The following is a 27998-nucleotide window of genomic DNA, read 5'->3' as shown; positions in this document are numbered from 1 at the left end:
AGATCAGGAGCCTCCAATTTCTGCTTCCCCCTCTTTACTAACTGATTTATGAGATCAAAGGTGAGGTTAAACAATGCCCTATACTCATATACGAGGACGTGTGCATGTTGTAATGTGAAAAAAGTCTTCTATACCAGTGTGTTTTGTAACATCCCCCGCCCCCAGCCTGATGCGTACAATTGGAAGTGGCTGCAGCAGGAGTCGGCTTCCAGATAAGTGTACTGGCCAAAGACTAATCCTAAATCATATGTATGCTTACTTGGAAATAAGTACCATGAAATTACTCCAAAGTAATAATAGCATAGGATTACAGCTCTTGGCATATTCATTCTCGCCAGTGCTGTAAGTACAAAGGAACACAGGCAGTTGCCTTATACTGAGTCAGACCGCTGGCCTATCTAGCTCAGTATTATTGACATCAATTGGCGCTGGCCAACAAAATATGCCCAACCTGGGCACAGCATGGACTCCACCACTGAGCTTTAGCCTTTCCCACCTTTGCTGGGCCTGCTAAACATCGAGGTAGGGCCAATAGCACATGCTCTGCATGCAGAAGGTCCCAGGTTCAATTCATGGCATTACTAGGAAGGGTTGGGAAACACTCCAGTCTGGAACACTGGGTGGACACTGCCAGTCAGGGAAGGTGATGCTGAGCTGGAGGGATGAGAGCTCTGACTCTATATCAGACAACTTACATTCAACTTACTTAAGTGGACCCATTTAGTACTACCAGCACAAACCTGAGGCCGTGCCTCTTCTTTAAAGGAAAAGGCACAAGTAGTATTATACATGTGAGGAAATGTATCTCTGAACATGTACAAAGTGTTTCCCTCTCACCACTGAGTCACTGCAGCCTGTCCACACACATAGAGAATCAAGGCACAGGCCTCCCTTAAGAGACAGATAGTGGGGCTCCCATGCAAATCTCAGATGTAGTGCCTCTGCCTTAAAAAAAATTTTTTTAGAAGCCTGAAAACTAATAGCAATATTCCTGCACCACTGCCAAATCTTAATACTATATCTAATTTCTTTTTAAAAAATCTTTTTTTATTAAAGATTTTCTTGGGTTACAGAAGTATATAAATCGTCTCTCTTTTCAGATAAAAGAGTCATTCTTGCAGATCAGTTATATTTGATGTGAGCCTTTAAAGTTGTATACAGTGTCATTGTCTTTCTTTCTCTCAGGATAAGGATCTGTATCGACATTTGATACAAAGTCCTGCTTAATTCTCAAATCGTTTGAAGGTTCCTTCTGCCACCAGTCACTGGTCACCACTCTGAGCTACAAAATCATCTCCATTGACAGTGAACATACTTACCCTGCTCCATTTAAATCTCCATCAACATCATTCCTACTGAGTAACTTCTTCAGTCTTTGGCTTATCATCTTTCAGCTAGGAGCCACGGGAATATTAAACTCACAATGGAAACATTTATCAGGAACATTCTCCAGAGAATGAGGAACATTTAGTTGCAAAATCCGGTCCCCCGGGGAAACTTAAAGCGTATGCTTGTAAAAGACCAGAAAGTGTCTGAGTAGGCAATGCTTGTGCACTTAGTCCTCGGCAATAAACTTGACTGGTACTTCTACCTTTTATGGCCACTCTGGTGATTATTGAGGAAAGATCCAACACTTTGTGGGTTTTGTGTGGGTTTGTTTATTCTACGGGCAGAGTTTGATAGAACTGTAGGAAAAAATGTGCTGATGGTAAGGGCAGTTTGACAATGGAACCAATGACCTAGAAAGGTAGGTAGAGATCTCTTCCTCAGTGAAGGCCATCTCTTGGGGGTGTCTAGCTTTGGATTATCTATGTCAAGAAGGGACCCGGACTAGATCTCATCTGTCCCATCATTCTTTGATTTATTACACCACTGCCGCCACCACATTGAGAGGCCACTTTTCTCCAAGAAGCTCAAGGTGGTCTACATGGTTCTCCCCTTCCCATTTTATCCTCAGAGCAACCTGGTGACGTAGGCTGAGAGAAAACGACTAGCCCAAGGTCACCCTGTGGGTCACCCAGGTTCTTGCCCACCATTCTTCCTACTGCACCATAGAATCACAGAATCATCAACCTGTAGAGTTAGAAGGTACCCCAAGGGTCATCTAGTCCAATCCCCTGCAATGCAGGAATCTCAGCTAAAGCATCTAGGACAGATGGCTATCTAACCTCTGCTTAAAAACCTCAGTGGAAGGAGGGTCCACAATCTCCCAAGGGAGACTGTTCCACTTCCAGAATCTCCTTTCCTGTAACTTGAAGCCATTGGTATGAGTCCTACTCTCCAGAACAGGAGAAAACAAGCTTGCTCCCTCTTCCATGTGACAGCCCTTCAGATATCTGAATATGACTATCATATCTGCTCTGAGTCTCCTCTTTTCCAGGCTAAACATACCCAGTTCCTCCAACTGTTCCTCATAAGGCTTTGTTTCATGTGGGCTCTTGTGTTGTCCTTCCTCCAAGGAGCTCAGAAGCACTCACTGATTGGGCCTTTACCCTCAGGAGGTGGGACCCTGGTGTAACTGCGTTCTCTGAGTGAGGCTACTTTAGTAAGCACATTCTTTGCCTCCTGGTCCAGCCAGCCAAAGATCAGCTCATTCTAGCAATATAGCTTTGAGAACATGAGTTGGAGCAGCCTGGAAACAGCTGCCAATATGCAATGCATCTTGAGCTGATGGGACATGAACAAGGATTTTGGCTGTAAGCCAGAGCATGCTCTGCTATTATGGCAATGATTCATACACAATGGAATTTGAAAAGGAATGAAGGGAGATCCAGTTCCTTCCCTTCTCAGGAGTTCATTCTGCTAAGATTTCTTTAAGCAAGCAAGGTAGAATCATTTTTTTTTTTTACCTGTTCAGTTCGATTAGGAAGATTAAGGTAATGGTGAGTGGGGTGGCATTCCTACCATCACAGAACTCTAGGTGTGAGAGTCTCAGAAGTTCATGCAGCTGAATACTAGAGCTTAAGGATTTGTTATACGCTGAATAACTCTTCATATATTAGTGTATAGTAGGAGACAGCTTATCAGCCAATTTATTGATGCTCACACCCATAACTATGAGAAAGAAGAGAAAAATCTCTAGATGCATGCAGCAGTGCACTTTCTTAAGACCAATGCATTTCAAATTAGGATCTTATTCATAGGCACTTTAAACACAACCAGTCCTAATCTTTAGTCTCCAGTGACTCTGATGCAAAGCAGTTCTGTATAGTTAAATAAATACATCACCAGCCCCTGATTCCTAATAGACAAAGGAGCTGAACCCAACACATTTTTAATGCCTCACTGGTCAAACTAGTGGGATTAGTTTGGTAATCATTGTGCTTACATGATTCAGTTTGCAGACCATCAGCTTTGCTCCAGTGACATTGCTATGGACTTCAGAGCAGGGGTCAGCAACCTTTTTCAGCCATGGGCCGGTCCACCGTTCCTTTGACCATGTGGTGGGCTGGACTATATTTTTTTGGGGGAAATGAACGAATTCCTATGCCCCACAAATAACCCAGAGATGCATTTTAAATAAAAGCACACATTCTACTCATGTAAAAACACGCTGATTCCCGGGCCGTCTGTGGGCCGCATTGAGAAGGCGATTGGGCTGCATCCGGCCCACGGGCCTTAGGTTGCCTTACCTCTGCTCCAGAGGAACATAGAGCTCATACGGACAGTCAAAATTTGCATGCTACTCAGCTCTTGGGAGCACACTTCCCTTCTCAGAAAAAATAAATAAATCAGCAGCTTTAAACAATAAGAGCTACAATGTAGATGCATTTGCTTGGAGCAGCTCCAGTTACAGGAAGCTTGATTAAGAGTTGTATGTTACTCCAAAACTAGTGTGGCGCCATAGTAACAAACACTAACCTGATGATGAAAGAAACTGATTTGGCAGAGCTTAACCTGGCTCATTTGCCCTAATCTTGAAAAGCATGGGATTGTTGGGATATCTTCCTCAGCCTGTCACACTGCTAGACGTGGGTTGCTGCAGTAACTACCCAATCTCTGCGATGTTGCGTCGACAAGTCACTCCAACCTGTCTAAGCCCGTAATTGCTGGGGCGTGCTGGGGTGAGGTATCTGTATCTTTAACTGTGTGCATATGCCACTGAAACAGAAAATAAGAACCTCTCTCTACAGATCTCATTGGGAATCGTCTGTGCATGTGTGTGTGTTTCCCGCTTCTGCCAGCTAATCAGGTGGCATCCCCACTCGATTGATCCTGCCCCGTCTCACATAAATTAGCCACTGTTGCTTCTTGATAATTAAGTTCATTCTGGCAAGGCAGAGAACACTGCTGTGGTCTCAGTCACGGGAGATAAATAGCTTGTAAGCAGGATGAGAGGTATTTCTCTGCTTTGCACATAACTTGAGCTCCTCCCCACAGGGCTCCACTGCAGAAGCAGCGCTTGTACCTTTAGCCCATTGGCACTTCTCCCCTCTTGAGCTCTGATGCTACGCTTTGACACAGTCAGATCAAAGAGGGTGAAACTCATTTAGGAACACCGAGGACGCTGTTCTTTACTAAGGCAGACCATAGGTCCATCTAGCTGGGTATAGCCCCACAATGAACGGCAATTGCTCACCTGAAGTTCAGACTGGGGACATTTCCAGCCCAACAGAGTGTGTGGGTGGGTGGGTGGCCATGGCCCCCCTGGCCATGGCCCCAGGTGCAATTTTGAGAGGGGGCGCAAACAGGTGCCCGCACAGCAGGCTCCTTCATTGGAGCCTGGCTCCATGCCAGAAGAAGCTGTGCCTTGGCTGCAGCACTTGTGCAGCTCTGCCCTGAACAAGGGGAGAAGAGCAGTCCGTGGCACACCTGGAACCGGCGGCAGCAACTCTTCTCACCTGACGGCTGAGAGCAGGAAAGGCGGCGGCAATGCTGCTGCCCACCCTCCTTGGCCGCAAGGCACCACGCGGCCGGCTGCAGTAGCTCTGCCACCAGGTCACGTCTGACCTGGTAGTGGAGAGCAAGGGGGAGAGTGAGTGGCAAAGCTGCCACCTGCTTTCCTCCGCCACGGCCTGGCCATAGCAGCTCTGCTGCCGGGTCAGGCCTGACCTGACCGTGGAGAGGAGGAGAGTGAGCAACAGCTTCCCCACCTCTCTCCTACCCTGAACTATGGCACGTGGGAGGGCACCCTCTGCGCTCCACCCCCTTGGGGGCATGCCCCATGTGCTCGCCCCGGACAGTGTGGGCATATGCTCCGCTGCTGCAGCCCAAGCAGGGTTACCAGGGCCTGTAAAGCGAGATGAGTGCTGCAACCCCAGAGTCATTTGCGACCAGACTTAATTGTCAGGGGTCCCTTTACCTTTACCTTTATTAAGTGATAGTCCTCCAGACACTTCATTCTGGAGTAGTCCTGCTGGTATACATTTATTTATTCTGGGTTAAAAACTTTTGCAATTGCACAATTGCAGATAAATTTCTTTTAGAACCACAGCTTTAGAAGTGGGTGGAATCACTTTCCATGGAAAAATTAATTCCAACGTAAGGAGGCAGGAGGAGATCTCAAAGGTGGAACATCTTCTCCATTGTAAAGCATGTGGTGCAAGAGGTGTGAGTATGCATTGGGGTAAATGAGGCTTAGAAAACGAGGCCTGCTGGAAAATAATAAAGGCTAGTAATAATAATAAGCACAGGAACCACAGCCATTGGAGATGGAAAAGGCTGATGAGCTCATCCATGACAACTGCCCACCAATGCAGAATAAAACTGGCTGATCATGTTTCTAGCCTACAGACCATCTGGCTGGCTACAATCCCCCTCCCCTTGCAACCAGCAGTGTTTCCATCTTGCAACTTGCAGAAAAGAGAAAACGATACAAATTAAAATTCACAATTAAAGCAATTAATGATGCATTCTAGAAGGGAAAAACACAGGGCTTGTAGGGGCTATCATTTTTTGGACTAGTATTCAAGACATGGGAAACAAGGGATTGTGAGCTATACAGAACTTTCCTGAGGGTTCAAGCGTTCTAAGATCAACTCCCACCCCTCTAACCCAAAGTTAACCAGTCAACATGAGTTTGGTTCAGCTAAACAGTTTTTCAGAAAGAAATGGGGGTGAATAGCAAGCAGGCACTTTAGTTAGATTACAAACTGTCTGGCATCGCTGGAGAAACAAGGTTACATTCCTCATAGAAACAAGGTAGACTGCCCTCCCCAACTGTTTAAAGCAAAATACAAAAAACTTTCCCCCAAAGAGATATAAATAAACCAGCTTGCCCATCTTAAATATTACTAGGCCAACACGGTCCCTTATAAGGCAAAAATTGTTTTATACGAGTAGCCTTATTATCCACTGTAAGGGGAAGACAATAAGCAAGCCCTGTGAATTTTCAGAGGTGGCACTCATTTCATTTGCGATGTGATTTACAAGCAAGAGTCTTCTTCTTCACCACCACCGCCACCATCTATATCACTTTTCATGTCAAAGTGCTTTACAATCCTTGTCACATTTTTCATGCTGTTGTAGATCACAAGTATCTTTATCTACTTGGATGGCTTTAAAAGAGGGTTGGACAAATTCATGGAGGATAAAGCTATCAATGGCTAATAGCCATGATGGCTATACTCTGCCTTCATGGTCAAAGCCAGCAATGCTTCTGAATACCAGTTGATGGGAACTGCAGCAGAGAAGAGTGCTCTTGTGCTCAAATCCTGCTTGCGGTTGACCACTGTGAGAACAGGATGCTGGACTAGATGGTCCATGGGCGGGATCCAGCAGGGCTCCTTATACATTTGGGAAATAGAGGCTGAGAGACAACAACTCGCAAAAGGTCATCCAATGAGCCTACTAATGTTAATGGGATTTGAGCCCAGATCACCCCGGTAGAATGCCATTGCTCCATCAAAACCAAACTGGCTTTCCCTGCTGATACTTCATTATGTGCACAAAATGGAGTGAGAAGGCAACAGTTACATATACACAGGAATGAATGGGAATTGAAGTCCAATGACTGTTCATCATGGTAAAATCAGGGGATTGCGCAATGCTAAGAAATATTGTAAAAACCTCCCCCCTTGCACTGAGTATTTTGCTTGGACACAAGCAGAAGTAACATCTCAGATCACTGCAGCAGAATGGTAAGGTGCAGGTTTCCAACAAAACAAACCTCCCAACCAAGTGCCATATGGAGTCCCATCTGCGGAGTTAACAGCTTGAACCCTGTGTAGGGCAGTGACAGTGTAGCCCCTGTGCAGACAGGACAATAATGCCAATTGCTCTGGCCTCTGGACAAAGAAGATACTCTGGCTGTCTCTGGTTCTTGCAAAGACATTCAGAAGTTAGAATCACCGAGCTCTTTATTTGCATTGCTCTGCTGAATATACAAACAATCTCTCTCTCTCTCTCTCTCTCTCTCTCTCTCTCTCTCTCTCACACACACACACACACACACACCATGTTAAGAGACTTCCAGAAAAAAAGTTTTGAGAAATAGTCACATACTCTGGGCCAAATTCAGGGCCGGTCCTGTCATTAGGCAGAGTGAGGTGACTGTGTCAGGAAGCAAATGCTGGAATGGGGGACAGTGGAGAAAGCCTCCTTGCTGTACCCTAATTCTGGGGGACGGAGCTGTGTGTTGTGTGTGCCACAGGACCTGACTTGGACCCTTATAACTGCTGCCCTCAGGTATGGTGGAAGACAGAAGCCTATTGCAGATATTGAAATTAAGATTCAACAATCAGTTCATAAAATTAGGTTGGGTGTGTGCCATCTTGTCCTTCATCTCAGGTAGCAAAATGTACAGTGGTACCTCGGGTTACAGATGCTTCAGGTTACAGACGCTCCAGGTTACAGACTCCGTTAACCCAGAAATAGTACCTCAGGTTAAGAACTTTCCTTCAGGATGAGAACAGAAACAGCATGGCTGCAGCAGGAGGCCCCATTAGCTAAAGTGGTGCTTCAGGTTAAGAACAGTTTCAGGTTAAGAACGGACCTCCAGAATGAATTAAGTTCTTAACCCGAGGTACCACTGTATTGTGCTGGCCCTGGACTAACTAGATGTGACTTAAGTGAATCTGTATTTAACATGCAGGTCTTTTAAAAGATGCATACAGCACCAGTTGGGTGGATATGCGTTGATCATTAACAGGATCACAGCTGGTGCAGGTGGAATTTTTAACACTTTCCTCCCTTACTGCAGTCTTGGGGAACCCCCTTCCTCCAAAGCTGGTATTTGCTTTAGGAAGGAAGCTTTTGTTGGTGTCAGCGGGAGGATTTCCCCTCAGATAAATACTAGCTTAAGGGGAGATGTTTTCCTTAAGAGAAAGAGAAGAAAGGGTTTAATTCTCCCTCCATGCCTGCTGGGAATGCAAAGATAAGTTTAACAGTCACATCAGGTTAGGCCCTCAAAGACCACACACACTTAGAATAATAAACATAAACCCCTTCTGGGTGTTAAAACCAGCAGAAAGAGTCCTTTCATAGTTCTACCACCCTCAGTTGGTTGAGTGTGTGTGTGTCAACCTAGGAGAGGGCATTCTATGTGGCAGTCCTTAGGGCTCAGATTTCAACCTCCCCATCCACCTGGCACCTTCATTATGCAGTTTTTACCCTGACCTTTGAACCCTAAGAGTGACATTTGCAGGACCGACCCCATTAATGTGGCTGTAATTTGTCTCAGACTGTTTTTACTAGTATATTTTAAATTACTAGGACATTATGGTGAAGGGCTGGTAACAAATGGAATGAGCAATACTTGTAAGGACATCAGCACTTGCAAAGTGGGAGGTGAGCATTACAGTGGTACCTCGGGTTACAGACGCTTCAGGTTACATACTCCGCTAACCCAGAAATAGTACCTCGGGTTAAGAACTTCAGGATGAGAACAGAAATCATGCTCTGTTGGCGCGGCGGCAGCAGCAGCAGCAGCAGGAGGAGGCCCCATTAGCTAAGGTGGTGCTTCAGGTTAAGAACTGTTTCAGGTTAAGAACGGACCTTCAGAATGAATTAAGTACTTAACCCAAGGTACCACTGTAATTTGCTGCAAGTATGGAAAGAGGAAACTGCTGTCATCTGTTTCCCAGGTCAGATAGTTGTGGCAAAACAGGTACATGTGCCACACTTTGCAAGTGATGAGGTCCTTATGGTTTTTCCAATGGGGAGGTAAATTACATCAAAAAGCATCCTGCACAAAGAAGCCTTCAGATGTAAAAAGTTTCTAAACACACCACCTGCATCAAATAGTGTGGAATCCACATTATATCCCAAACACAGTTTTTCTCTCTCATACACATACGTCCTTTCTCTCTTTCTCATACAAACACACATGCACACACATCCTCACTGTCATGCACAGGCCACCAGGCTCTCCTTATAATAATTGTATTCTCTGCCTCAAAATATATATTCTTTTCCAACAATGCAATTCCCTCTCTTTCACCCACCCACACAGAGTCTACCAAAAGCCATATGTTCAGGCTCTATCACATAAAACGGACACGTATAGAGACATACACACCCACAGTTTCTCCCATGCCGATTATCTCAAGCTCAGCAAGCTCTCTTCCTCCCCCACAATTTGTAGAGAAAGAGACCCTCTCTCATTCCCTCCCTCTGTTTAGAATTGCTCCACTGTCTCCTAAACTTCATTTTGTGTGTGTCTGCGCATTAAGGCCACTAAAATTCCAAAATGGGGGGGGGCAGGGGAAGAGCACGAAGGTGCATGTGAAGGAGTATGCTGAGGGTCAATTCACATGACCATCAGGCAAATGGTGATGGGTGGAAACCATCACAAAATTCCTAGCGATCCTTGCTCCCTGCCTGTGGCTTTTATGCAATGCGAAGGTACCATCGCACCAGGATTGTATGTTTCACATTCTGCCACAGATTCCTACTGAGAGTGGTTTTCAGTGTGGTGTAAAATCAATATAAAATTGTGTCAATACTGATGCCTGTGCACGAACAGTTCATCCTGGGTGGACAACCCACCTTTGAACTATCTCAAGTGGATTTCTTTCAGCCACCACATGCACAATGGCTGTGCAAATTAACCTTTGCAAAAACTGGAAATACAGGATGATTTGAAAATCTGCATTGGGGTTGGACTAGATAGCCACCAAGGTTCCTTCCAGCTCTAAAATCCCATGATTCTATAACCTCGTGACATTCTGTGAGCCTGTGAGCCCAGCTAAATAGGGCTCATAAGAGTGAGAAGCACCATCTGGTCACACTGCACAAGTTGCAAAATGGTGTGGGAGGAGAGACTCCATTTGGAAACCAGCCCCACAGTGGTCTGGGTCTAATCTTTAATCCCCAAGGAACCACCAGTAATGTGGCCTTCAGCACCTGCCCAGACTTCTTAAGGAATCTTTCATCTCGGTGCTCTAGGAAGAGAGCTTAAGAAGCCAGAAAGATTTGAATTTGAATTTTCAGCATAGGTAGATTTGAGGTTGTTTGGCACACCGCATTGCACCAAACACCAAGTTCAGCAAAAAGTTACAAAGGAGAAAGGCAATAAGTACTATGCTTACACTAAAAATGTTCAACTACCATACCAAAACATGTTAATTTGGCAAACCACCTTGTAGAATTCTTTTTTGTTTTGTTCTAAGGACAGGTCTGTCCAACCACCAACAGATGCACTCTCCGTAAGAGAGTGTCTTGCAAGTGAGTGAGTCCGTCCTTGTCCTTCTCTTTAACAGGATGGACAGAATAGGAAAAACAAATTCTTGACCCACTTGGACCTGGATGCAGGCTCCCTCTTTAAGAAAGAAGACTAGTCACATTATTTTAAGTTCAGCTCTTTAATCCACGGCTGACTGGTTCCTTCGAATTTGCCTTATTTCAGCTGCCACAGCTGTTGCCCATCTAGTGCTACTGTCCCCAGTACAGAGGAGTTGCTGGAAATCATAAGAGGGGAGGGTGCTTCTGTGCTCAGGTACTGCTTGTGCGCTTCACATGGAAATCTAGCTGGCCACCATGAGAACAGAATGCTGGACTAGATGGACAACTGGACTGATCTGGCAGGGCTACTCTTAAATTAATTTTAATCCTCCCTCTATGCACCTTAATTCAGCCACTAATGAGAAGTGATCTCACTGTCAGCCTGATTCTCTACAGATGGAAGTTAAAGGATGGTAAATGAAACAAAGACACAATCAACTACTTTTGGAAAGAGCTAGTGTTTGTGGTTTGCATCACATGAGTAATCTAGGATGAGACTATATTAAATAAGCTTGCTTTGTTTACATTTTGGGAGACAAGCATATGGCCAGGTGTGATGGAGCCATAATGTGTATTTAATAATGTATCCAGGTGGTGATATATGGAAATACAAACACACATGCATGTAAGTGGTGCATGAAGAGTGGAGATTCTGAATTGACAAACAGGATGTGTAACAGAGAAACTATTACAGAAACTACGCCAAATAAATGATTATATGGTGGGTGGGTGTAAAAGAGAGAGGGAGAGAGAAGGGGAATTGAGGCAGGTGGAAGATGGAGCTAGAGACACGATCCTTAGTTTAAGTAAGGACTCACTAGGCTCAGCTCCAAATCCTATATTCAGTGCTGGGGCTGAAGCTCTAGAAGATGTAATTAAGGAGAGAGGGTCTCTGAGCATGAACAGAACACAGAACCACAACTGATGTTACAGCAACTGCTGGCAAGTGCATGCACAGAAAACCAATGTGGGTGCATGAAAAGCTGAAGCGTAAGTGTCAGCACTTGCTATCACGTCTGAACCAGCTCTAAGTGACCACAGGCCCCCTCTGCATCTCCAGAATTACAGGGGAAGGACTTCTAGACTAGAAAGTAGAGATTCCAGGTAGGTTTGAGCCCAGGACTTCTCCCCACACCCCAAAAATTAAGAGTGGTGAGCCAGAGTTTCACAAGTGACACAAGGATCCTACACAGTGCCCAGATGCCAAATGGTGCCCGATAACTGTTAAACAGCAAAAGTGGCTAATGGCATATCACACATATTCCAAGAGTGGTGCATGACATGTCAGAGTGAGTAGGAGAAAGATGTATGCAGCATTATATAAAAACAGCAGTTGTATACCTCCTGTAAATTATGCACCATAGGACATGTGAGGAAGCATGCATGAGAGAATTTAAAACAATGCAAAGGAGTTAGGTGTTAGATCAGGTTATATTAACTGACTTTGACACTGGAGGTACATGGAGTGTCCCTGTGCATTGGAAGCCATAGAAAACAGGATGTGTCTGACTGAGATGTGCAGCATTGCATTCCATGGGACTACATGCACACAAAATGTAACACATCAGTGTTGTATGGCAGCTGTGTTCATAGGATGTCGTTTGTTGTGCACTGTGTGGAACAATGGCATCTTGATGTTGAAGAGAGGGGGGCTGAAATGGTTGAAGAATTATGTCTGCATTAGATGTGCATTTGTGAGATGTTTCTTTTTTCAAGGAAATTATGCAGAGGATTATGTGTGCTGGGGGAAAGAACTAGGCGAAATAAAATGGAACAAGCAGCCGGGAGAGAGTGAGAAAGACTGGAGAGATATAGCTAGGGATGTTTCTGCTTGATATTGTGAGTCAAATGTATGATTTAATGTACATTTTCATAAGTGTTGCTTGCATAATTTTTTAATTTTTTTCGAAAAAAGAAAAGTCTCAAAGGTTATTTAAGTGTCATGTGTGTGAAAATTGCCCTTCTGTGTATGTGCACAAACACATTCCACACACTTTTAATTCCCTGGAATTAAAACGACCTAGTCCAATTAACCTGAATGCATCTAAATGGGAACCTGGGCTTAAGCGGATTCCTAGGGATCAGTCCCTGCAAAGTGTCTGTAATGCCTGCGTGTGCCTGAGATACACAGTGTGTAAAAAACTGCGTGCGTTCGTGTTTGTGTGTGGAAAGAGAATCCTTTGCTGGTTAGCATATCTGCCTTCTGGGGCTGTTGGTTCCGGCACCTGGTGCATTTAGCCAGGAACTCCGGCAGCCCTCCTTGCCCCGGGGATGAATGAATGCAGCCCGTCGAGTTTGCCCTGCCTTTGCACGCTTTACTGCCCTCCGCTGAGTTTCTAAAGATCCCGAAGAGGGAAAGCAGAGCGGAGCTGCGGCTGTACCAACCGCTAGCAGAGGAGCCCCAGCTGCTTCGGGAAGGACATGCAAGGGACCCAGCCCGAGTTAAGGGCGCGGGGAGACCACCAACCACAGGAGTCTTTGGTTTGCCCGCGCAGTAAGGAAGGCAGGCGCAAATCTTTGGCACAGTGACCATGACTCGAAAATCTAACTTGCTTCGGTTCCCACCGGTGGAACTTGAGTGGCCAAGGGTCAAAGTCCCTCTCTGGAAGCCTGTCGGAGAGGTGAGCGGGAAAAAGAGGAGACTGACTAATAGACCGAGCAGGGGGTACTTGACCCGCTCTTAGCAAATCATCATCATCATCATCATCATCATCTTCTTCTGCGCGTTTCCAAATGACACTACACTGACGACCCCGAACCGTGTCCTGCGCCAGCGAGCGGGAGGGAAGCCACGAGAAAACTTGCTTTGCTTTTCGTCCCTTCAAGCACACATGGATGGCTGCTCCCCAGCCCCAGCCCCGCCGCGACAGAGCCCACACAGAGCCAGAGAGCGAGGAGGGCTCCTCCTGCCCCACTCGATCGCTGGAGCTGCGCGGCTGCCTAGCAAACAGAGATCTCCCAGGCAAGGGCAGAGAGCGAGGAACCAACCACTTGGTCGCAATCAGGTGCGACCGCGATCGGCCAGAAGACCATGGAGCTCTGGCGATCATCCCCGGCGGATTTGCTTCAGCTGCAAAAGCGGGCAAGGTCCTGGTTAGTCTGCTAGCTGGCTAGAAACTGCCTCTGGGGCTGAGACAGAGGCGCACGCAACCTGTGGGTCAAGTCCCAGAGGCAGGCGATGGGCGCAGAAGGGTTCCGAGGATTCCTGGGAGTTGGCGTGGCGTGGGCGGGTGTGCGCCCACTTGTGGGTTTCTCTCCGCATTTCCTTGAGGTAGGTCTCGTGTACCATGCGCGGGCGTCTCTGGAAGAACGCATGTGTGTATGTGACTTAGCTCGCGTATGGTTTAGCGCCACATGGCACCCCCTCGCTTCCAAGTTCACCCCCTTCCCTAGTACCAACCCTCCCGCTCCGACTGGGCGGCGAATAACGCAGGCTGTCCCTAATCTTCTACCCGCGCACCCCACCTTAGCCAACCGTCATCCGCACTGCCGAGTTATTAACATGCAGAGCAGGAGACAGGCGGGCGCCCGCGGCTCCGCTCGGACGTTCAGGGCTGGGCAGCGGGCAGAGACCGCCACCTGCTGCGGCGAGTCCCTGAAGCCTCCGCTCCGTAGGCGAAGCCCGGAGAGGGCAAATCAGCACTTGGACAGCTCCCTCCGCAAAACCTCCCCGCCTCACACAGCGCGTGCTTCCGGGGAAAGACCCAAAAACAGATCCCAAAACGCAGTGAAGACTGAGGGGAAGGCAGGGGGCAGCTGGCTCCCTAGGCCAACCTTTTCTTTTAAACAGGGTCACGCTCATAGTTCCTTTCTGAATGTAAGGCAGACGGGGAGACCAAGTAGGGTAGCGCCCCTTGCTGCGCCCACACAGAACCCACCCTCCTTTTCTCGGCTGCAGATAGAGGTGGCTAGAGAAAGAATACCCCACCGGCTGCCGAGGACCCACCGAGTTCCCTAAGACCACCACTGTCCCTTCAGCACCACGCCACCTGTCCCTCCCAGACGGGCTCACTCACCAGCGGCGCTCCAGAAGCCCGTGGCCAGCTGCGGAGAGGTGCTGCTCTCTCAAGTCCTGCGCGCAAAGCCCGCCTCCTGTCTCTTTCCCGCAGCCTGACGACGGCACCTCTCGAATCACTCCTCTCAAACCCTGACGCGCCTGCCCGTCTCTCCCCGCGCTCCTTGACGGAGTGGGTCGGCTCACGCTCAGGTTCCTACAGGCGGAACCTTCCTCTGCCTCCTCTGCTTGGGAACCAACGCGTGTCTTTCTCTCCCCCTCCCCCACCCGCCTCACTCCCTTCTTCGACAGTGTTTACCCAAAGGAGGGCTTTCCTCCTTCTCCCTATCCACCCCTCCCAACCTTCTCACAACAAATGAATCGCGGCTCTGTCCTGACCTTCCAAGCATCGTCCCCTAATGAGCTACTTTATTATTCCTGTCATCTCCACCCATCTGGCTGACTAATATTAATCACGCTCCGATGCGAGAAGCAAAAACAGCGTCTACCTCGTACTGGGTGGTTACTTTGCTCACCCCTGCTGGTCCAACAATTAGGTGCTGAGAAGAAAGGAGGGGGCATCATGATCTGGCAGGGACCTCTTGTGGGGGAAGGGCCATCAGTTTATCTTCGGTGTTGGATAACAGTGTAGAGAGCTAGTAGAATTCAACTGTTCCAGCGACTAAAGTACCAAGGTAAACCCTAGTCTCTTTACAAACGGTAAACAATGCGTGCAAAAATAGCTTTGTATTGGGAAAATACTCTTGGAAAGAAAGAGAAAGAAAAAAGGAGGCAGGGGAGAAACAAGCTACTTGGCTGGATTTGGGAAGCCTGCTAGTGATTTTAAAGAAAAACAAAGATCTCATTTAGGATAAATCAGAAAGAAAGGAGGGGGAAGGTTCCAATGAAATGAAACGATTCAGAGTTGGTATTCTACTCCTTGAATCACTCAATTCAAATAAACCTACCAAACAAGACACAACTCTTTCCAAACAGGAAAGAGTGCATTCCGTCCATTTAAATTCAAGGTGCTATCCCATTTAAAATGGGAAGCCAACGAGTTCCTGTTGATGCTGGATTTGAATGTAGGAAATTGGATGCAGTCCCAGTTCAACAGGGTTCACTGGATGGATTTGGGCATGCCATTATCTTTCAATCTCAGTTTCCAATCTGTACAACTGGAATAGTAATAAATGCTCACATTATAATAGGGTTATTATAAGAAGGCAAATGCAGAACATTCACCATGGAAAGTGCTATAGTAAAGTACCTAGGGCTAAACATAACAGCAAAAAATCTGAGTCTATTTAAGGATAATTATGAAAAATGTTGGTCTGAAATTAAGAGAGACTTGGACAGTTGGACAAAATTGAAGCTTTCTTTGTTAGGCCGAATTGCTGCTATTAAGATGAATGTATTGCCAAAGATGTTGTTTTTGTTTCAAACATTGCAAATTGTGGACAAGACGGAGTGCTTCCGGAAGTGGCAGAGAGATATTTCTAAATTTGTCTGGCAGGGCAAAAAGCCCAGAATTAAGTTTAAGATATTAACTGATGCGAAAGAAAGAGGGGGCTTTGCCCTGCCAGACTTAAAGCTGTACTATGAAGCCGCAGCTTTCTTCTGGCTAAAAGACTGGCTACTTCTCGAAGACACTGATGTATTGGATCTGGAAGGTTTTAACAATGCTTTTGGTTGGCATGCATACCTATGGTATGACAAAGTTAAGATCAATAAGGCCTTTAAAAACCATATTGTCAGGAAAGCAGTATTCAACGTCTGGACAAAATACAAAGACTTATTGGAAAACAAAACTCCGAGGTGGCTTTCCCCTCTGGAAGCTAAGGCCCGAAAAAGACCCAATATGGAGGCCAAATGGCCAAAATATTGGGAAATATTAGAAAAAGATGGAGACTATTGGAAATTGCAGAGTTTGGAGAAAATGAAGGATAAAGTGCGAGACTGGTTACATTACGCTCAGATTAAAGAAGTCTTTAAAAATCATAAAAAGTTAGGGTTCCAGGTGGAGAAATCGAAGTTGGAAACAGAATTGTTAGAACCAAAGACTAAGGTATTATCAAGAATGTATAACTTGCTGTTAAAATGGAACACACAAGACGAAATGGTTAAATCGGCTATGATAAAGTGGGCACAGGACATTGGGCATAACATTATGTTTGAGGACTGGGAAAGGTTATGGACCACTGGGCTGAACTTCACCGCATGTAATGCTCTGAAGGAAAATGTAATGAAAATGATATACAGATGGTACATGACCCCAGTTAAACTTGCCAAAATATACCATTTGTCTGATAATAAATGTTGGAAATGTAAAGAAAATGAAGGAACATTCTTTCACCTCTGGTGGACTTGCCCTAAAGTGAAGGCCTTCTGGGAAATGATATATAATGAGTTGAAAAAGGTATTTAAGTATACCTTCACTAAGAAACCAGAAGCCTTCCTCCTGGGTATTGTCGGCCAGAAGGTGTTAAAGAAGGACCGAACATTTTTTATGTATGCAACAACGGCAGCAAGGATACTCATCGCTAAGAACTGGAAAACTCAAGATCTACCCACACTGGAAGAGTGGCAGATGCAGCTGATGGACTATATGCAATTGGCGGAGATGACTGGCAGAATCCGAGACCTGGGAGAAGAAAGGATTGAAGAAGATTGGAAGAAATTTAAGATTTATTTACAAAAATATTGTAATTTGGTTGAATGTTAAGAAGGATGCTTGATCATAAAATAATTGACCACCACTAAATTAGACTGGAATTTGATGATAAGTGAGATTAAGGAAAACATAAACCTTTTGGAGAATTGTTAGATTATATTTAAATGAGTGGAAATAAGATTGTAAACAAGATGATAATTTGCTTGAAAAATTTTTTCAACGATGTAAGTGGGAGCAGGAGACGTGAGGAAGTCCAAAGAAATTATGAGATTTTGTTATGATATAACTAATGTTGTTTATTATTTGTGCATTTCTTTTATAAAAAAAAACCTTAATAAATATTTATTTAAAAAAAAGGAAAGTGCTATGTAAGTAATTTCAGACCATTTTCTTTACTGCGGGGTTATTCATTCCCTCTTACTAAAAGGCTAACAAGGTGTTTGGCCACACTGGGATGCACAGAAGTCTTCTATAACAGCTGTAAAATGAGCATAGGAGCATAAGAAACTATCTCATACCAAGTCAAGCCATTGATCTATCTAGCTCAGTATTATCTACACTGACTGACATCCTCTCTCCAGGGTTTCAGACAGGGGTCTCTCCCAGCTCTAGCCAGAGATACCTGGGGCTTTATGAATACACTGAGCTATGTCCCTTCCTCACCTCCAAAGGCAACTTCAATAGCACATGCAGGTTGGACTCCACTGCTTCTGAACACATTGCATTGCTGGTGCTAACAGGAGGGAGAAGGGGAGGGTTGAGGTTTAGGGAGTTTGGGGCTGTGCAGGCATGTAATGGCAACAGCATGCAATTGGCTTCACTGCGTCATGCCACACTGTCACCAAATTTGGAATCATACTGGATTTTAGAAGGGCCAATATAGAGATCTTGACATGGGCTCATTCTGCACACCAGAAACCCCTAGACAGCAAGAGCCATAGCTTCAATTGTGGCTTTTATCAACAACAGCGTACTTAGCATAAATATGTGTCTACTTCCACACACAAAGTGAGATCTAAAACAACACTTCCAAGTCCCTAGACTGTTAAGCAGGCACAAACAAATATTTACTTTGCCAGAGGTGTCTGGATAGAAAAGAACCCATGGTATTACATGTGCAATCCATTCCATATTGCTATCTGTACAGAACACAAAGTGAGATGCTACAACCTCTGAACAAAAACTGCTTTCAAATCCTAGGATCAGCAGATCCTGGCTCAATGAGACAGAATATAAGCCACATCTTTCTGTCTGTAGCCCCACAGCCTATTCTCAGTGTCCCATCGAATGAGCAACCCTTTATTTCTATAGTAATTCTTTCCATATGGCTGCTGTCAAAGATTGCCACCGATGCATTCTAACGAATGAAGAAGCAGCTTTAATTGCTCATGCAAAAGTGGTACTATGGAAAACTTTTTTTGGATGGATGTAGTTATTGAGTGTTCATGGTGCCATGATGACAAAATTGTGGAGAATACGCCTTACCTGCCCAATTAAATGGGAAACATTCTCTCACTGCCCTTACTCCCTGTCCTCAATATTCCTGATAAACCAACTCCCAAATCTTGCTGTTCCGTTATGCACCGTCTGGAATAGTGTCTTACAATCAAAAGATTATTTTCCAAACTTTGAATAATTAAAGTTATATTAGGCAAGAAAGGTATGCAACCTTTGGATCTCCCACACTGGTTTTCTGACAATTAATCCATAGAGTATCATCTCCTCATGTCTATGAGCTGAGCCAAGTGAATTACATTGATCAATTCAGTTATGTTAATACAAAAGCACCGTCAAGCTCAGCAGCAGAATCCTGGATAACATGGTTCTAGTCCCCCCCCCCCCCCAACACCAAACAAAAAGTTTTAAAGCAAGATTTTCAGTTTGCACAAAATATAAATAAATAAAATATGATGATGATGATGATGATGATGCAGGAGTTAGATAATTATTCTGTTCATCCCCTTCAATAATTCTGACAAGTTGCATAGCTTCCCATTAATATTTGAGTTTGACATTTCTATTACAGAGCATGGCTACAATCCAATTTACGAACAAAAACACATGAATTAACCAGCCTTTGTACCAGCCTCTGTTGGTCTGCCTTCCCTGGCCCTATGCTTCCCTCCCTAAATTTATATCCCAACTGCCTGCGCAGAAAATGTTATATACATGCTAGTCCTTTTATATTTAAAACCCATCATCCTCTGAACAGCCACACCGCTGAGTCACTGTGATGAAATACGACTGTTCTGTACTTTACAATGATTTATACTAGATATTCCCAAGCTTTAATTTTTATTTACTAGCGGAACTAACAACTTGCTGGAAGGCCCATATTTCAGATGCTTTTAATGATCCATGGCCCTGCCTTAGACACTGGGAGCTAATCAGTAAAGCTAATGACAATGTGGGGATCCTTTTTTTAAAAAAAATGTGGACAGAATTAAAATGTCAAAGAAAGCAAATCTGTTGATAAAGAGGGAATGATGTTTATACATTGACCTGCTGTGTTCCCACATGTCATTTAATTTGCATTTCACTACAACAGATAAAAAACCCAGTGAGTGCATTTGCCAAGGCCAGGAGATTACCTTACAGACTCAGCAATCACATCACTACAATGCATTATTTGAGATAAACTATATGCATTTGTGTGTGTGCGTACATTTCTGATCATTTGAGCTTGTGAGCAAGGATGCAGACCTGAAGATCTGTAAATGCAGGTCTCTTCTTGTTCCCATGTAACAGGGTGTGTCCTTGTGAGAGTGCATGATGATGTGAGTGCCTGTTTACATTATTTGTGAGAAATGGACGTACTCTGAAGGAGCGTCTCCACCCCCATCGTTCTGCCCGGACACTGAGGTCCAGTGCCGAGGGCCTGCCTTTTGGACGTACCTGAAGGAGCGTCTCCACCCCCATCGTTCTGCCCGGACGCTGAGGTCCAGTGCCGAGGGCCTGCCTTTTGGACGTACCTGAAGGAGCATCTCCACCCCCATCGTTCTGCCCGGACACTGAGGTCCAGCACCGAGGGCCTTCTGGCGGTTCCCTCACTGCGAGAAGCAAAGCTACAGGGAACCAGGCAGAGGGCCTTCTCGGTAGTGGCGCCCGCCTTGTGGAACGCCCTCCCATCAGATGTCAAAGAGATAAACAACTACCTGACATTCAGAAGACATCTTAAGGCAGCCCTGATCAGAGAAGTTTTTAATGTATAACATATTAGTGTATTTTTGGTCTTTGTGGAAGCTGCCAAGAGTGGCTGGGGAAACCCAGCCAGAAGGGTGGAGTACAAATAATAAATTATTATTATTATTATTATTATTATTATTACTCTATTCGTACCTTGGTTTTTGAACAGCTTAGTTCCCGAATGTTTTGGCTCCTGGTTTGCTAGCTATTTTTGGAAGCTGAACGTCTGATGGGGATTCCTGCAGCCAATCAGAAGCTGCAATTTGGTTTTTGAACATTTTGGAAGTCAAACGGACTTCTGGAATGAATTCTGTTCGACTTCCAAGGTATGACTGTATATGGTTTTTATACTTTGACTGACAAAATGGCCATCACTATGATGGCCTCTCTGTGTGAAGGAAATCCTGCATATGGCAGATGAAGTATTGTACAAAGAAAAACATTATATCCTCCCATGTCCCTGTTTGGAGTGTAGGCACCTAGTGGCAAGGATAATGGCAGATTTTTCAGTAGGAAGGCTTCTTATTGCTGCATGCTGAAGACCTGTGGAGAAGCAGAGCTGTTGCATCTACCTATGGGAGGTGGGGATGGTCCTCTGAGTGGGAGTAATGGGTGGGTATTTTGTTGGCCAAGGGCTAGCTGGGAAGGGAGAGGGTGAGGAAAGGGCTCTATAGTGCTCTGGGGCATCTTATGCCACACAGGCAGGCCGAACGTACATGCTGGAAGGGTTAGAGCATGCCATTCATGGTTAATGAGCTGTTGTAAATGCCATATCTTAACATGACACGAGGAACACAGACAACATCATATGCCATTTGGAAACAAATCTTAAATTCACTGCCTGATTCCAAGGAATGTGCACAGATTGCTTACAATATCTGCTTTTCCCAGGCGCCATCTGTGACTCAAATCAAAATACACTCAGTTAACTGATGGATTAATCCAAGAAACAAACTTCAGTTCTTTATGATGAAGTGCTTACTAATTTGTAGTACTACATGAATAACATTGCGGTCGTAGTAGTTGTTGTGGTTGCAGTGTAATCTGTGAATCTAAAGTACCATGCACACTGATGGCCCTATATTAATGTAGTAGTAGGCATGTATGCATGCGTAAGTTGGTAGTGCATACCCACATTTGTGGTATATATTGTTGACGCAAACAGAGTATGCTGTGGAAGTTTCTATACCAATATGCTACTGTGTTTTATTATACCCTTTGTTGAGTAAAACAGTTCCCAAGCCCCCAAGAGGCAGTTCACTCAGTGTCAGGAGTGGGTGTAATTGAGTGATAGACCTGGGCGTCTTTGACTTTCCTCACTAGCATTGTATGTAGTCCCAAGAGCACAGAGGATTGTGCTAAAAGGCAGGTCAGGACTGGAGCAGGCTTCTATCTCCCCACTCCCCAAATGGCTTTCCCCTCTGACTCTGCAAAAAGCTGCTGGTTCAAGCTGGCCTTTAGATATGATCCAGATCCAAAGAGCTGCTGAGGTGCATGCCAATGCCTTGTGCTAGCCTGGTGCAATTTCAGACTTTTCCACAGTTTGAACAGGTGACTCTCATCTCATATCACAAGCTGCCTTTGGAAGTCCCTCCAGTTTCAAAAGCAGTTTGCCACACAGCAGAGCAGACTACTGCTAAAAGAAAAGGCAAGTCTAAAGCCCCCTTGGGCTCGTGCAACTTGTTTCACGGTTCTTTGGATCCTGGCTTCTATTCATCATCCACTCATTTATTCATACAATTTATATCCCACCTATTCCCTACAGGGCTCAAGCTCTTACCCAGAAACTCACAGTACCTTCAGTATAGATATAAAAAACAAAACCAAATCACACTCCCTGCTTTTCTCAGCAGGGAAATTGGCTGCTCTTCTTTCATGTAAGGGGCTTCCAGTTCCAACCTTCTGCCTTGGCATAATCATTACTTGAGACTTCTACTTAGAATGTGTCTGTATCAGTACATGCTGTCACTTTCCATCTCACTACTTCCTAGTTTGCCTCCTCATCACTCTCCTCTTTGTTCCTGGACTGCTCTTTGCACACATGCAGCATGCTTGCATAAGATCCAGGAGAGGAATGACAACGGATACAACATAACAAGGGGGAAATGTGATGCTTGAGGCAGCAAGCGAAGGTTCCTACTTGACAGTGGGCACTGCAGCATTTCAAGGCACCTATTTGCAAGTAGAGTCATGCATGGGTAGATACTGGAAATCAAGCCTTATGAGGAAAAGTTGAGAGGGTTGGGTATATTTAGCCTGGAAAAGAGGAGTCTGAAAGGGGAGAGGATAGCTGTCTTCAAATACTGTACCTAAAGGGCTGTCACATGGAAGATGAAGCAAGCTGAACCCTAACCAATTGCTTCAAGGTACAAGAAAGAAGATTCCGACTAAATATCAGCAAGAACTTTCTGACCGATGGTAAGACCTGTTCGACAATGGGCTGGAAGGTGATGGGCTCTCATGCGCTGAAAGTTTTTAAGCAGAGGTTGGATAGCCAGCTGTCATGGATGATTTAGTTGTGATTCCTGCATTGCAAGGGACTGGACCAGAAGATCTTTGGGATCCCTTCCAACTCTACAATTTGATGATTCAAGCTTGCCAGCTCATTTGACAAGCAAAAGCACAACAAAATCTCTGCCTGGACTTGGCATAAAATTAATAGCAAAGTGGGAATGTTAGTAGTTCATGGGGAAAAGGTTGGAAACTGAGCTCTTGTTAGGGACACCACTGGGATGAAGTAAAACATCCCAGACACAGACATACCACAGCAGCAAATAATTTGTTAGTCTTCTATCAGCCAGTTTTCTATGAGAAACCATGATATGGAGAAAAGGCTACTCTGTAATAAAGAAGAAGGAGCTAGTGATCATATTTATTTTTCTAGGGCAGGCAAGAGGGAGATGAGAAAAAGGACTCCATCAGCTAGTGCTGTAACCTCAGGCTTGCCAACATTTCAATTCTCTACCTTCAGCCAATGATAGTTGCTGCTGGAGCATTTTGCTTAATGACAGGTGCCTATGGCATGGCTGAGTAGGTAGAGCAATCAGTGGGCAATGAAAGCATTGATCCTTCTGGTAATGGCTGAAGACTCGAAGCATTCATGGTGACGTGCACTCGTGAAGGGGGAATTGTTAAAACTGGGGACGGGTCTCAGCACTGCACAGTATCCAAGAGTACAACTGCCACTTCACTACCTCCCTCTCTGGCTATCAGGCTGAACTGTCAGAAAACATCAGTCTAACAAAGGCTATAATCTTCCTGAACTAGCGAATCAGTGTCAGAACAGTTAGTGCTCGGAGGCAATAGGAGAAACTTTGGAGGGGGGGGGGAGAGAAAAAGGAGGAGGGCCAGAGATGGGGTTCCATTTTGCACACACTTAATGGAACAGAAATAGCACAGAAAGAAGCTAATCACAGGGACAAGTGGAGGAATGATCTTGCAATTACCTGCTCCGTCAGCTTCCCAGACACATTAGGGGCTGTTGGCAAAAAAAAAATCTCTCTAGCTCTCTCTTAATTTTTTAAAACACTCTTAAATGCCATCTTCTTCCTCTGTCCCAGGAGCAGGCACTGGCTGAGCAGCTGTGCAGGGAAATGTGACCTTGGCAGAGTTGGGGAATGGGTTAGAGGCAAGTTGGCCAGGGAAGGAAGCAGCAACAAGAAGAAACAGGATGGGGGTTGTGCCACTCAGGATTGGATTATGTTAAGTTTGCATCCCATTGGCCAAACACTTTCAAAATGCAGGTTTGGTCACAGTGTACAAAGGGAGCCTCCCCCGACTGAAAAGAAAAGGGGCTGAAGTGAGAACCACCTGGTTATGTAACTCTCATTGGTGACAGGCAGGCTTATGCAAGAGACCAGTGTCCTCTGACTTTCTGAGCCTTTGCAAAATATGAGAGTCTCGGTGACCCTGCAAAATGCTTTCAAATTCAGATGGATTGCTGCCTTGAATTCCCGACAACTCACACAGGCATCCCAGAAGAATCCATTGACAATTAATGTCCAGTATGCCAACTTAGAGGTCCACAGGAATATCTACAGGGTTGCATTCCCCTTATACCCATCTCTAGATCAACATTGTGAAGCAGAGTCACTAAAGCAGTGTCAGTTTCAACCCCTCCCCAAGGAGAATCCAAATTGGAACAATTCCAGATACTCTTAGGGTGAAACTAGACATGACGGGGCAGTTATTTTAGTATCTATTTATTGTATTCACATCTCACCTTTTCTCAAAGGATCCTGAGATGGTGTACATGGTTATCCCCCTCCTCATTTAATCCCCAATACAACCCTGTGAGGTAGGTTAGGCTGAGAAACAGTGACTGGCTCAGTGTCACCCATAAAGAATTATGTTTGTTGTTCATGTGGTTGGCCCATTTCAAAGTTGAAAGCAGGGAGTGGGGGTGGTGGTAGAGCAGGTCCTAATTTTTACAACAAAACACATATGCAGATGAGAGCTAATTCTCCATGCTCTTTCAGGGCAGATCCTTTCCTCCACAGTCATGCTCACTTCTGGCATCAGAGCAAGATGTTGCAGGGTGTTGCCCTTTGTTTTATTGGAAGGCAGGCAGGCCCAGCTGTAAGGTTAAAGCAGATCCCTTTACTTAAGATGATCAGCCATTACATGTTACAAACGGAAGCAAGGATTGGGAAAACAGAAACTAAACTCACAATTTAGCGAAGCGCCCCCCATGCCCCCCAGCATTAGTTCTTTAGTGGCTTTTTCTTTTCAGTACAGTACAGTACAGTACAGTTCAGTACAGTCTACTACAGTCTGATAATCTCATGCCAAAGTTCTGAGTCAGTCTCAGGTGGCTTTCAAATCTGCAATGGACAGATTATCAGACTGAATTAATCTGAATTAATCTGATGAATTAATCTGATAGCAAAGATAGCTTTTACTGAAATAGGTAGATGTGCTATTCTAATGGAAACTCTGGAGGGTAGGACCCGAACCAATGGCTTCAAGTTACAAGAAAGGAGATTCCCACTAAACATCTGGAAGAACTTTCTGGACTCCCTTGGAAGGTGGTGGACTCTCACTCATTTGTGGTTTGTAAGCAGAGGCTGGATGGCCATCTGTCTTGGATGCTTCAGCTCAGATTCCTGCACAGCAGGGGGTTGGACTAGATGACCATCAGGGTCCCTTCCAACTCTGCAATTCTATGATTCTATAGGTGTTGCCTTTGCTGTATTTCAATGCCAGACCATTTGAGCAAGAGAACAGAAAGCGCTGCATATAAGAACAAAAGCCCTACCCACCTAAAAAAGCAATCAATCCAGCAATCATCAACACATTCATTGTTATGAATGGGAAAACTCAGTTTTTGCAGGGCTGACAACCTTTGCAAGAGCAGATTGGGTGTCTTGCCTGTATGCATCACTCACTGCTGTGCTACTGTTCACATTCCAGCCCTGAACTCTGGGATATTTTGCAACTGCACAGCCAGACAGCTATGGGCCAACTGACATGTTCCCTGGGAGATTTTTAATTGGATTTCCTGATTCCCCTCCCCCCAGCCTGTAATGTATCAGTGGGGGGGGAAGAGTTTTTGACTCTGCTTTTCTCAATCAAAATTTTCCCATGCAGACTGCTGTTTGCCTCATGAGGATATATTCTACCAGAGGACAAACAATGTTTGTGTGGGTGTTGATTGGAAAACTGGCCACAAAGGGCTTTACTTTAAGGGTTAAATATACCCTCTTTCCAATTATCGAGACTTCATTTGTGTTTGGGTGTATGTGGGAGAGATGAATGTGTATTGTGTGTGTGTGTGTGTGCGCGCGCGCGTGAGAGAGAGAGAGAGGTTATGTGTGTGAGAGGTGAGTGTGAAATGCACATGTGGCCTGTGTGTGTGTGTGTGTGTGTGAGAGAGAGAGAGAGAGAGAGAGAGAGAGATGTGTGCATGGTGGGCGTTTCTATAAGAAAGAGGTAGGTGTGTCTGTGGTTGGTATGTATTTTTGTGTTGTTTGTGTGTTCACATCCTGCATATTTCTATTATACACCACGATCATGCCCACCTCCTTACTTGCCCTTTCTTTAAATTAAAAATATTCAAATGTGTAATCTTTTCTCTTAGGGGATAGGCTCCATCCCCCTGATCATTTTGCTTACCCTTTTCTGAACCTTTTATAGCTCTACTATCACCTTTCTGAGGTACAGCAACCAAACCTGAACTAAGTGTTCCAAGTGTGGTCTTACCATAGATTTGTATAATGGCATTATGGTACTAAGAGAGTTTTATTTTCTAATGATCCCTAACATGGACTTTGCCTTTTTTACAGATGCCATTCATTGGCTGAATGTCTTCATTGAGCTATTCACTATGACCCCCAAGGTCTATTTAGATTCCATGAGCATGTATGTGTGAAGCTATGATATTATGCATCAATGTGCAACACTTTAAACTTCCTTACACTGAATGGCATTTGGCTTTTAATGCCCATTTACCCAGTTTCAGAAGATCTTGTTTTGAACTCCTCGCAATTGCTTTTTGTTCTTACCAACCTGGACAATTTGGTTTCACCAGCCAACGTGGCTGCCTCACTGCTCACCCCTAACACAAGGTAATTTACCAACATGCTCTTTCATCTCTTCACCCTGTTTCCCTTCCCTTTTGAGACTTTACCCCTCTGCCTCCTTGCACCTCCATCTAGCAAGCAACACCCTAGTGGCACCATCACTCTCAAACCAGAACCATGGTGCCAAATGAATGAAGCCAAGGAGAAATTTCAGCACCATCTTTGACAACACTCTCCTCCTCTATCCCATCCCAGTGCTCAGTGGGGGAGGGGGAGATATCTGCCCAGCATGAGCTCCTTTTGTCGTGCAAATGCTGCCAGCCGGGTGCTTTTTTATGATAATTATTGTTGTTCTTTCTCTTCTGCTGCATGTTGGGTGGGAAATTACAGGCCTTTTTATTCTCTTGTGTAGCAAATATTTCCCTCCTGCTCTCATTCTAATTGCTTCCTTCCCCTTCACACTATTGTCCAAGGCTCATTGATAATCTAATCCCCTCTGCTCTCCCCACCAAAGGTTCAGGGACTAAGAAGCAAGGCTGGCCAGGTGAAGGCTGTTACTGGGCAGCCTCAGGAAGCCCAAGAGTAGAAGAGGCTCCTTTTAAGCACTCCCTGAGGACTGCTTTACAAAACAACCCTTTAGACTCTTGCGGCCTTTATGATGGAAAAATAAATGCTCAAAGGACAAGCTCAGTCTAACAGAATTAGAAGGCAACAAAGGCTATCCTATCTTGTCACGTACCAGATCTACACACACACACACACACAGAGAGAGAGAGAGAGAGAGAGAAAGAATAGCCCATACTGAGGGATCTATCTTCTGCTCACACCCTGCCACAGCCCAAATATGAAGATAGAGGTTGACTCACTTCTTAACACCTCCCATAAGATTGAATTTAGGTGACTGAACAGTCTAAAAACACTATTAACATATTGTCTTATCTCTGGAGTTTTTATTATTCAG

The 27998-nt window shown here is 45.0% G+C and overlaps 1 protein-coding gene across 4 annotated transcripts in view; it reads right to left on the bottom strand.

Annotated features, from left to right (window-relative positions):
- Window positions 1–27998, bottom strand: part of CPLX2 (complexin 2) — a 123542-nt gene that overhangs the window by 19758 nt on the left and 75786 nt on the right. The window contains exon 1 of one of the 4 annotated variants that reach the window (XM_081851602.1): window positions 15028–15124. The exons of 2 other annotated variants lie outside the window; for them this stretch is intronic. The gene's annotated coding sequence lies outside the window, so the exon portion shown is untranslated. Of the gene's footprint in view, window positions 1–14678; window positions 14999–15027; window positions 15125–27998 lie in introns of those variants that run through there. One more of the 4 variants, XM_081851599.1, reaches the window with a different exon arrangement.

This window comes from Podarcis erhardii (genome assembly GCF_964252035.2).
Source record: "Podarcis erhardii genome assembly, chromosome: 2".
NCBI classification, from domain to species: Eukaryota; Metazoa; Chordata; class Lepidosauria; order Squamata; family Lacertidae; genus Podarcis; species Podarcis erhardii.
The sequence above is the reverse complement of the archived record's forward strand: the minus strand, read 5'-3'. Positions and strand labels throughout refer to the sequence as shown.